This window comes from Peromyscus californicus, unplaced genomic scaffold, assembly GCF_007827085.1.
Source record: "Peromyscus californicus insignis strain IS unplaced genomic scaffold, ASM782708v3 Scaffold_12__1_contigs__length_115047231, whole genome shotgun sequence".
NCBI lineage: Eukaryota > Metazoa > Chordata > Mammalia > Rodentia > Cricetidae > Peromyscus > Peromyscus californicus.
This window is the reverse complement of record NW_026294413.1, coordinates 69,620,449-69,631,793: the sequence shown is the minus strand read 5'-3', so window position 1 is coordinate 69,631,793 and position 11,345 is coordinate 69,620,449.

The window sequence follows — 11,345 nt, the reverse complement described above, 5'->3', positions numbered from 1 at the left end:
AAAAAAAAAAAAAAAAAAACTCAAAAGATGAGCTCATGGCCCCTTTGTGTTTTTGTGGTCCACATATGGAGGCAATTACAGATGTTATCCAGAGGGAATTCTGCAAAACACAGCTGGAGCCAGTGGAAGAGCCCAGGAGTGGGGGACTGCCAGAGGGAAGAGGTGGGGGAGCCCAGAGTTGGAGTGCGGTTTCCCCATCACGAGGAAATTGTTTGGCTGGGATTCTGGAATCACAAGATGCTCTCTGAAGCCAAGGGGGAGAGATGGGAATGCAGAACTGGAGACAAAGGCAGATGAGCTGGACGATTGATTCTGCACAGACAGGATGGTGGGGTGGAGGCGGAAGGGTCTGGTGCTGAGGATGCGCTTGGACGTGCCCACTGTACTCCATGAGGTTGCCCAGTGACCTTGGAAGATGCCTTCATGGTCGTAAGGCCCCACTTGAGTGAGCCACCATGTCAGGATAGGGTGACAGGAAGCTGAGGGCCCTCTGGCTCCCAAGGACCTGCACACTGTTTTCACTGGCCTGGCCCATTTGTCTGCTGGGCCTGACCCAGTTTCTATGGTTCCAAGTTCCTTTATTCGAAAGCAACACTTGTGAGCTGGGGCAGCCAGAAGGAGCCAAGTGGAATATGTGAGGAGGTTTGGGCGGCCTTGGGGACGCTGGTCTAGGAAGTCACCGGAGTGGGAACGAAGGCCAAGAAGGGGCAGCACTTTGCCCACCAATGCACCCCACAACCTGAGGTGGGGGTCCTCTTTTCATCACTCCCCTTTGCCAGGGATCCTGCCACCGGCTGGTCCAAAGCCTCCTGGGCTGCCAGCCAGGCGGACCAGGGAAGGGAAGATCTTAGAGAAGCCACATCCTCTGAAAGAGAGAGTGTGGGCAGAGGGGCATCTCCACCCGCTACAATCTGCTTAGCCCTGCTGGTCCTTCCCTGCCCCTCTCCCAGTGCCTCCCCCCTCCCGACACACACACACACACACACACACACACACACACACACACACACACACACACCACGCCACCACAATCTAACAGGCTTCCCAGCCGAGTCTTTCCCTTCTGCATCTACCTTGCCCTTGCTGCAGGCCGGAGAATGGCAACTGCTGAGGCCCTCACTGTACAGAGCAACAGAAGCCTGAACACAGACTCCTTTCACACACAAAGAAGCTGAGCCCTGCAGGTCACAGTTCTTTAGTCCAAATGTAGGCCCCACATCGGGGACTAGGCCTGTGGCTCAGTGGTAGAACATTTGCCTAACCTGAGCAGTACTGAGTTTGATCCTCAGCCCTGCAAAACCAAACTAAAACCCAAACCTAACTGGGTTGTTTGTCTCTGCAAGCAAATTCTGACAAGGTTTCTCGGGCATCTCTTCCAGCATAGGGCCATGCAGCCGGGTAACTTCACGAGAGTGTGCTCTGGGGAACCGTCAGTATATCTGTGTTTGCTTGTTGAGCCGTGAAGCAGATCAGTGGAGGCGACCAGAGTGGGGGAAAGGGGGCATGGGAGAAGCTCCTCAGAAAAGGAAACCAATTTGCAGCCTACCACTTGGCTTCTCAGGGGCAGGAGCAGGTGTTCTGAAGGAAGAAGGTACTACCAGCTGTCAAAAACCAGGAGGACACCAAAGCCTTCCGAGGGATGACGACCATTCCCAGAACCTCCAGAATTCTCCAGCGTTAGCTCAGGCTATTGTCCCACAGCCCCTGAACCTCCTTTGTACCCATCCCCAACCCAAGTTCACCTCCTTTAGGAGACCAGTTTTCTACACCTAGCCCTAACCCTAGGACTTCCTGCTTTTCCCCCCTCCGTCTTGGGGAGTTGAGGAGACCCAGTGGCAGCCTGCATTGGGGGGCTAAACAGCTAGGGCCTGGAAGGCAAGCAGGCCTGACTGGACAGAAACCAGCTTCCCAATGAGCTCACACATACTTTCCACACTGGCCCAGCGCCAATGGCTTAGTTCCTTCCAAGCCTGCCTTCCCCAGCCAGGCTCAGCCCCTTCTGTCCTCCCTTGCCACTAGACCTGGGGTCCACAGCAGGACCATTAGATGCTGCAGCCCAGGGTTGTCATCACATCCCCAGGGAGCAGCTTCCTCTGCATCCAAGCTGAGGCCAGCGCCCCCCCCCCCCTACAAACCAATTATCCTCAGTCATTGAGACCATCACAGCTTAAAAGAGATCAGTTACTTCCAGCTCACAAAGACCCATTTCTGGCTGGGGATGTACCTCAACTGGTAGAGGACTTGCCTAGCCTGAACTGGATCCCAGCACCATAAGACGAAGATGTTGTGGCACACTTCCATAACCCTAGCATTCTGGAGATGGAAGCAGGGATACCAGAAGTTCCAGCTCGGGTTACAAGGGACACTGTCTAAAGACAGACAGCTACACCTGGGTAGAAAATGACAGCCGAGCGCAGATAGAAGAGGTGGCACTGTAGTGGATGTCGGAAGGGCATCCTCTGAGTGCCTGAAGTAGCTCGCTGACTCAGGGACCAGATGGACCTCAGCATGGGTCATATCCTGCTCACTCATTTACTGAATTTCCCATCTCGGGCACTTCCCTAACTCCGGGAAGGGGCAAGACCAGGCTGCCCCAAAAGAGGACAAAAAAAAAAAAACTGGCTCCTTGTAAGTTAGAGAAACAGAATAAATGACTACGTGTCTATTATATCACTTAAGAAAATAGAGCCAATATCTTTTTTGTTTGTTTGTTTTTTTGAAAGCCAATATCTTTAAAGGGCCCCTGTGTGTTCCCCAAATTCTCTCCTGTAGAGGTATCAAGTCCTTGAATGTTGTACTGTTTCCTAGCCTTCCTTGCTTTTTTTTTTTTTTTTTGGTTTTTCGAGACAGGGTTTCTCTGTGTAGCTTTGCGCCTTTTCCTGGAACTCACTTGGTAGCCCAGGCTGGCCTCGAACTCACAGAGATCCACCTGGCTCTGCCTCCCGAGTGCTGGGATTAAAGGCGTGCGCCAACACTGCCTGGCTCTTCCTTGGTTTTTAATATTTATTTTTATTTTATGTGCATGAGTATCTTGCCTGCATGGAAGTGCACCACATGTGGGTCTAGTTCCCACAAAGGCCAGAAGAGGGCATGGGATTTCCTGGAACTGGAGTTACAGACCATTGTGAGCCTCCAGTGTGTTCTGGGGGCTGAACTCAGGTCCTCTTCAAGAACAGCCAGTAACCTTAACCACTGAGCCATCTCTTCAGCTCTGAGGCTTTCCTGTTTCTCTACATGGGCCCCCCTGTGGTTGGTTTTGTTCATTCCCTGTTGTTTTTGAGCTTTGCTCATGATGGTACGTGTAGCTACAGTGCATTTAATGGCTGTATCAGATTTCCCTGTACAAATACCTCACAGTTTTATAGCTGCATACTTTCATCGGTATGTGGATGCACCAGGCTTGATCATCTTAATGCGGTAGAGCAATAGCTCACCGTCACCTTCCTTTGTATTTCTGTAAATCCTAATGAGGTTGAGCATCTTTTCTGGGCTCATTCATGCTTTTGTTTTGTTTTGTTAAGGTAGGTTCTCACCATGAAACCTAAGCTGCCCAAGAACTCCTGATCTTCTTGCCTCAGCCTTCTAAATGCTGGGATTACAGGCCTGTCCTGCTGCACACACATACACACACAAATGTATGCATCGATTTAGATGCATGAGCTCATGTCAGAGTCTGTCTCAAAGGATCAGAATAAAGGGAAGAGGCAAGAGGATCAGAAGTTTATGGTTATCCTTTGTAGTGGGTAGCCATTCCAGCTTTGATCTGGAAGTTCCAACCCCCATTGAGACTTCGGCAACTGTCATGCCTACAAGGCGGGGCCAAGGGAGGCGCCTGGAGACCTGAGATCTGGATGGGCCAGCGCTCTCTCTGGTCCAGGACCCTGGACGGTGGAGGTGAGCCAAGCAGAGCTCCAGAGAACACCGCTGGACTGCGATACACCTTCCCCAGACCCCGCGACCTACCTATCCCTTAATTTGTAAGTTACGCCATTAAATAAATCTCCTTTTAACTACGTGGAGTGGCCTTAATAATTTCACCAATATCTGGCGCCCAACATGGGGCATGAACCCACGACCCTGAAATTAAGAGTCTCATGCTCTACCGACTGAGCTAGCCGGGCAATATCTGGTGCCCAACATGGGGCATGAACCCACGACCCTGAGATTAAGAGTCTCATGCTCTACCGACTGAGCTAGCCGGGCGATATTGGTGAAATTATTAAGGCCACTCCACGTAGTTAAAAGGAGATTTATTTAATGGCATAACTTACAAATTAAGGGATAGGTAGGTCGCGGGGTCTGGGGAAGGTGTATCGCAGTCCAGCGGTGTTCTCTGGAGCTCTGCTTGGCCCACCTCCACCGTCCAGGGTCCTGGACCAGAGAGAGCGCTGGCCCATCCAGATCTCAGGTCTCCAGGCGCCTCCCTTGGCCCCGCCTTGTAGGCGTGACAGTTGCCGAAGTCTCAATGGGGGTTGGAACTTTCAGATCAAAGCTGGAATGGCTACCCACTACAATCCTTGGCTACATAAGGATACAATAATGAGTGTGGGGGGGGCATATGTGTGCACACTCATGATGGGGGTGGGCATGCACGCACAGCACACCTTTACATGGGTTCTGGGCATCAAACTCAAGATGCCAGGCTTGCATAGTAAATGCTTTTATCAGCTGAGACATCTCATTTGCCCTCTTTATATATTTTTAATGCAAATCCTTTCTCAGTATTAAAAAAAAAAAAGGAAAAAACAAGACTGATGCCTCAGAAGACTTAGAAGATACACGTACATGCCCCAGGCTCCAGTCACTTTGATCCCTTCGCGATCAAAGTCCCCCTTCATTCAGCATCCAGTGACATGTAGTAGTGGGCCAGAGGGCAAGCTCGGTCCCCAAAATGTTTTCTGCATCTCTCAGTGCCTGGTTTTGTGCAGGGACACAGCTGCCCCGAAGATACATCTTGGACACAATAATGCCTCTGTGAGTATATTCAGACATGGCAGAGAATTCTTATCTACCTACCTACATATCTAAACAGGATCTCAAGCAGCCCAGGCTGGCCTCCAACTCCTTGTATAGCCAAGGATAACCATGAACTTCTGATTCTACCCTTTTTCTGTTCCCTAGAGACAGAATCTGACCTGGAGCTCATTACATGAGCTCCTGCATCTAAATCAATACATACATACATACATTCATACATACATACATACATACATACATACATACATACATACATACATACATAAATGGAGCTGAGGATGTAGCTCAATAGTAGAGCCTTTGCCCAGCATAAGGAAGGGCCTTCTTGGGTTGGGTTCCTAGTATGGAAAAAAAGAAAAGTTTACAGAAAGAAATGCATCCAGGTAGAAGCTTATACCCTACTTTGCCACTCCAGGATATATGCCCTCTACCCCTGGCCTGTCCTCAATCTGGGAGTTAGGCTGTGTTGGCCCAACTATTGAGGAGATTTTTAAGCCTTCAAGTCCTACAGCCAGCCCAGCCTTTACCCAGTCCTGGAAGGCCAGCAAGGTTTCTACATCCTTCTAACCTGTATGGCAGACATCTCCAAGTGTCTCACTGCATTTTACTGTCCCGTGCCACAGAGGCCAACCCTCCCCATCCCCACCTTGTGCAAAACTGCATGTAAGTTACACAAGAAGGGAAGCTGGGAAGGGAGCTAGAGGAGCACCCATCCCACTCTGTGGGGCCGCCCACCTCTACAGCAGAAACCAACTGGGCAGGGTTTGCAGGGTGGTATCGCCCCCTTGTGTTCGATGTTAGGACTGGAAGTCGACCCTGGGGAACCAGAACCTAGCCAGGGTAAAGCAGGTCGGAGTCAAGGAAACCACCAAACTCCCTCCCAATTTCCATGTTTCCTCTCTAGACACCTGTACTTAAAGGGGTGGAACTATGGGCCAGACGGGGCCCACAGCTGTTCTTAGCCTCGCAGCCACCGAGACAAAAGGTCAGAGTTTCCGTCACTGTCCCGAGTCCCGGTGCGGGGGTTGATGGGCAGCCCTCACTAACTCAGGAACAGAGAGAGGGCAGCGGGTGCGAGCATAAGTCCGCAGGAGGGGGCTCCTCTGCACCCCCTCTCAAGAGTTTCGAGCTATCACACTGCCCCCCCCCCCCCCCCGTGGGCTCCATAGACCCTGATCATTCCGCGACGTCTGTGCCCCGGGACCCTAGGGTCAGTAGTCCACTTAAAACTGTATTCCTGAACCCTCTCTAGCATCTAGCAAAATTCGCTTCATAAACTCCCCATTGCCCTTGTCTTCTGTGAAGCTAGACATCCTGTTACCCATGAGTCATGGAGTTGTGAAGGAGTACCAAAGACCTTGACGACAGGTGTCCTAACCAACGGAGGCAGGCCCTCGGCTTTTCTACCTCATCTTTAATGAGCAACTAATAATACAAAGGGAAGTTGAACCGATGAAAAGACATCACCCAAGAGATGCTTGTGACCAGCAGTCACTGACTTGTTGATTAATTCATTCCTTCAGTCATTCACTCAGCAAGTATTCCCTGAACACCAACACATGCATCACTTGTAATACCAAAGACATAATAGAAAGCAAATGATTTCTGCTCCCCTGGGACATCTATTCTTGTGAGTGGAGCAAACAGCAAATGCAATAAATTAGGAAAATATATGGATAGCAATACGTGGTGAGGGGAAATTTTAGATGGGGAAGGGAGATACTGTTTCGATGTGAATTTAGATGGTGTGGCTAGAGAGGGTCCCACTGGACTCTTAGGCTACTAGCAAACAAGTCATGTAGTTAGTTCTCAGGAAGAACCTTCCAAGCAAAGGGAACGGCAGATGCCAAAAGCCTGAGATGACAACAAGCCTCTCATGAAATCAACAGGGAACACGGCAGTGTGGCTGGACAGGAGGAGCAAGGAAGAGAATTGGAAGAGCGGAGGTCAGATGGGTTCCCAGGCAAGAGAGCACAGTGCCTTGCAAGTCACTGTGAAGATGTTGGCTTTAGTTTGGCTGGTTGGTTGTTGGTGGTGTTTTGTCTTGTTGATACAGGGTCTCATTTATCCAAGACTGGACTTGAACTCACTTTGTAACTGAGGACAACTTTCAACTCTTTCTCTTACCTCCGACTCCTGAGTGCTGGAATCATAGGCATGACGTCTGGCAAGAACTTAGGCTCTTATTCTGACTAACAGGAGCCTTTGAAGTGGAAGAAAGGCCATTTTAGCACGATGCAAATAGTATTATTTCAGTAATTCAATGCGGTCTGGCCAGAGCAACCGCCACTGCCACGTGACGTTTACAATAAGCGGATACGATCGGTGTCAATGAAAACTTAAGTGCCTCGGGGTAGCTTTAGATCCACGATGGCCTTTTATGAAGACTGTTAAGGGAGGTAGAGCTCAGTGGTTAAGAGCACTTGCTGCCCTTGCAGGGATTCTGGGGTTAATTTCCAACACTCTCATCAGGTAGCTCACAACTGCCTGTGTTAACCCCAGCTCTGAGGATCCAGTGCCCTCTTCTGGCCACCACAGACACTTGCATGCACGGGAGGCACATACACTCAGGTACAAACATGAAAATAAGTGAATCTTTTCTTATTTTAAAGGCGGAAGTGAAAATGTATAGGAAAGGGGGAATATTTTGAACTGGGAGAAAGGCTATGCTTGCTACACTGGAGTTTAATCAGGGGGGTTAGCCTGAAGTTGTGTAGAAAGTAGGGGATGTAGCTAATGAAAGCAAGGAAAATTCAAGTAGCGTGTTGAAGGTATCTGCACCTAGGATCCGTGGTCCTGGCCTAGGTACTCACATTTGGTTATTGTCTAGGTCTTAGCTGGGTCCATAGGCATCTGAAGGCTTACCTCCAGAGGGCTTGTTCCTCCTGTGCCTGTCAAGCTTGCTCGGGAAGTGGTGGGAGCTTCTGTTCCTGAACTGCAGACCTGTTGAGCTTCTTGAGTGTCCCACCACAAGGCAGCTGGCTTTCCTCAAGTGAGCAGTCCCAAAGACAGCAAAGTGGGAAACCAATATCACTTGTTTCGTGTTACTCTTGGAGTTACATGCTGTCCCTTTTGCTAGGTTCTATCAAGAAAAAAAAGTTAAAACAATAGGTGTTGGACAGATGGCTCAGTGGTTAGGAGCACTTTCTGCTCCTCCATATGGACCCAAGTTCTGTTCCCAGCACCCATTTTGGGTGGTTCACAACCACCTGTAACTCCAGTTTTAGGTAGATTGGAGCCTTAGACCTCTCTAAGTGCACACACACACACACACACACACACACACACACACACACACACACTGAACAGGGCTATGAATGTAGCTCAGTAGTAGAATGTAGGCATTGCATGCATGATGCTCTGAGTTTAGTTCCAAAGCACCACCATTACCACTATTTAAAAAAAAAAATCTGGCCGGGCGGTGGTGGCGCACGCCTTTAATCCCAGCACTTGGGAGGCAGAGCCAGGCAGATCTCTGTGAGTTCAAGGCCAGCCTGGACTACCAAGTGAGTTCCAGGAAAGGTGCAAAGCTACACAGAGAAACCCTGTCTCAAAAAAACAAAACAAAATCTGAACACCTCTGTTCTTTAGCATTCAGAAAAGGGAAATTATCCCAAGGACATTTGTGGGTACAGCTTTCATTTAACAGAACCTCAGTATGATTCACAGGGAATCCACAAAAGTTTTCTTTGAAAAAAACATAAATCGTTGTATTTTTTGCATATGTGTGTGGGGGGGTGCACATGACAACTTGTGGGAGGGAGTCAGTTCTCTCCATCCACCATGCGAGTCCCAGGGACTGAGCTCAAGCCATCAAGCTCAGCAGCAGATGCCTGTAATCACTCAGTCATCTCACCAATAAAAGATCCACAAAAGCTTTAAAAGAATTATATTGGCAGAATTCCTGCTGGCTTAGCTTGAAAGAAGCAAAAATGATACAAGCGAGAAGCAACCTTTGGACCACCAAGTTCTAAAACAAAAAAGGAGGCTGTAAAACCTCCAGGAAGATGGAGAATAAAGAGCCCGCCATTGAAGTCAAGCACTGTGAAAAATTATGCTCAGGTCTTGAGTCCTAATACCAACGGCCAAGCTGTCCCTTTCTGGACTTGGGATATCTATGGACTAGGGAGTACTTTGTATACCTCACTCCCTTTTGAGAATAGGAATATCTATGGAAGTTTTCCCACGCTCATCTTGTTTCCTATGCTGCCATTAGATCTTGGTAATGGGTGGGAACAGGGAGGATAAGGAGTCTATTGTGTTCATAGGTCTTCAGATCACCACAGTTGGGAACCAAGAAGCTGTCCATAAGGCACTAATCAAGAAGAGCCCCACTGTGTCTCAGCTTATTTTAAGGTAACAAGATTCTGGACTTTGAATTGATATGATGATAGCTTGAGCCTTTTGAGTTCCTCAGGAGTGTTAGGCTCATCTGGGTATGTGGGACATGGATCTGTGGGGAACAGACTATGGTAGGCAGCCTTCGGGGTGGACCCAATGATCTGTATCTTTGAACATCTCCGCTCTTATGTACTCTCCTGCAGTGCATAGGGTTGCCTTATATAACTAAAGGGATGCTATGGAAACGACAATGTATGGCATTTAGTTAGTTTTGCTTTCTCTCTCTCTCTCTCTCTCTCTCTCTCTCTCTCTCTCTCTCTCTCTCTCTCTCTCTTTGGTTTTTTTGAGACAGAGTTTCTCTGTGTTTTGGTGCCTATCCTGGATCTCAATCTGTAGACCAGGCTGGCCTCGAACTCACAGAGATCCACCTGACTCTGCCTCCCGAGTGCTGGGATTAAAGGCGTGCACCACCACCGCCTGGCTTAGTTTTGCTTTCTTGAGACAAGGTCTTCCCATGTAGTCCTGGGTAGCCTGGAACTCACTACATAGACTAGGACAGCCTTGAATTCATACAGATCCAAGATCTGCCCGTCTTTGCCTCTGAAGTGCTGGGATTACAGGGGTGTGCACCACAGCTGGCCTTCTTGGTCCTCTTTCTATTGCTGTGATAAAACACTCACCAAAAGCAGCTTGAGGGGGAAAGGGTTTATTTGGCTGACACATGCCAGGTCACAGTCCATTGAGGAAAACTAAGGCAGGAACTTTGTTTGAACCCTGGGTAGGTACAAAGAGGCAAGATGCTTACTGACTTGTACCTCAGGGCTCACTCAGCCTGTTCTTCTGCAATCCAGAACCGCCTGCCCAGGGGCGCCACCTCCTACCATGGGCTGGACCCTCCCACCCCAATCAATAATCAAGAAAATGCCCTACAGACTGCCTACAGGCCAATCTGATGGAGGCAACCCCTCAAAGAGATTCCCTTCTTCCAGACATGTCTAAGATTATATCGAGCTGACAGAAACCAACCAACACACCAGGAAAACATCACTGAGCTGCATCCCCAGCCTGGGAACGTGACTGCTGAGACGAGTGTCAGGGGCATTGTGCTTCCCCTTTACTCCCTTGTGGAGTCTTCATTTTGAGGCGCCAGCTGCCACGGCATAAGGACACTCAGATAGTCTGTGAGGAGGCTCACGCGGAAAGGGACTGGCTCTTCCTGCCAGCAGCTTGCCTATTTGTCAAGCATAGAAAGGAACTATCTTGGAAATGTAGTTTCCAGTCCCAGTCAAACCTTCAGATGACTGCAATAAAACCAAAGACAGGCAGGCTGGCTCCAGAGTCCAGTACTATTTCCAGTATGTTAGCCTCTGTGTGTGTGTGTGTGTGTGTGTGTGTGTGTGTGTGTGTGTTATTTTCTACTGCTGGAGCAAAACACCATGACCAAGGCAACTTATGGAAATGTTTCATTTGGCCTTTGGTTGGGTTAGAGCCCATGATGGTGGATCGAGGAATAGCTGAGAGTTCATATCTTGATACGTAGCCATAAGGCAGAGAAAGAGACACTGGATATCAAAGGAATCTGCTGAAGCCTCAAAGCCTATTCCCATGACACACCTCCTCCAACAAGGCCACACCTGTTAATCCTTCCCAAACGGTTCCACCAACTGCAGACCAAATAGTCAGACATAGGAGCCTATGGGAGCCGTTCCCATTCAAACCAATACAGCGCGTTCCTGTGCCCGTGCGTGTGGTGTGTGTGGTGCGTGTGGCCAGATCCGACATTTGTGTGTCCTACTGCTCTCCATCTTATTTCTTTGAGACAACGTCTCTTATTGAACCAAAACCCACCACTTTGGTTAGGCCAGCTAGCCAGTGAGCTCTGATGATCCACCTGTCTCTGCTCCCCAGTCTTGGAGTGATAGGCCTGAGCTGCCATGTCCAGCTTTTTATGTGGGCGCTGGGAATATTTGAACTTGGGTCCTCGTGCTTGCAGAGAAAGTGTTCTGATCTGCTGAGCCAGAGTCCCA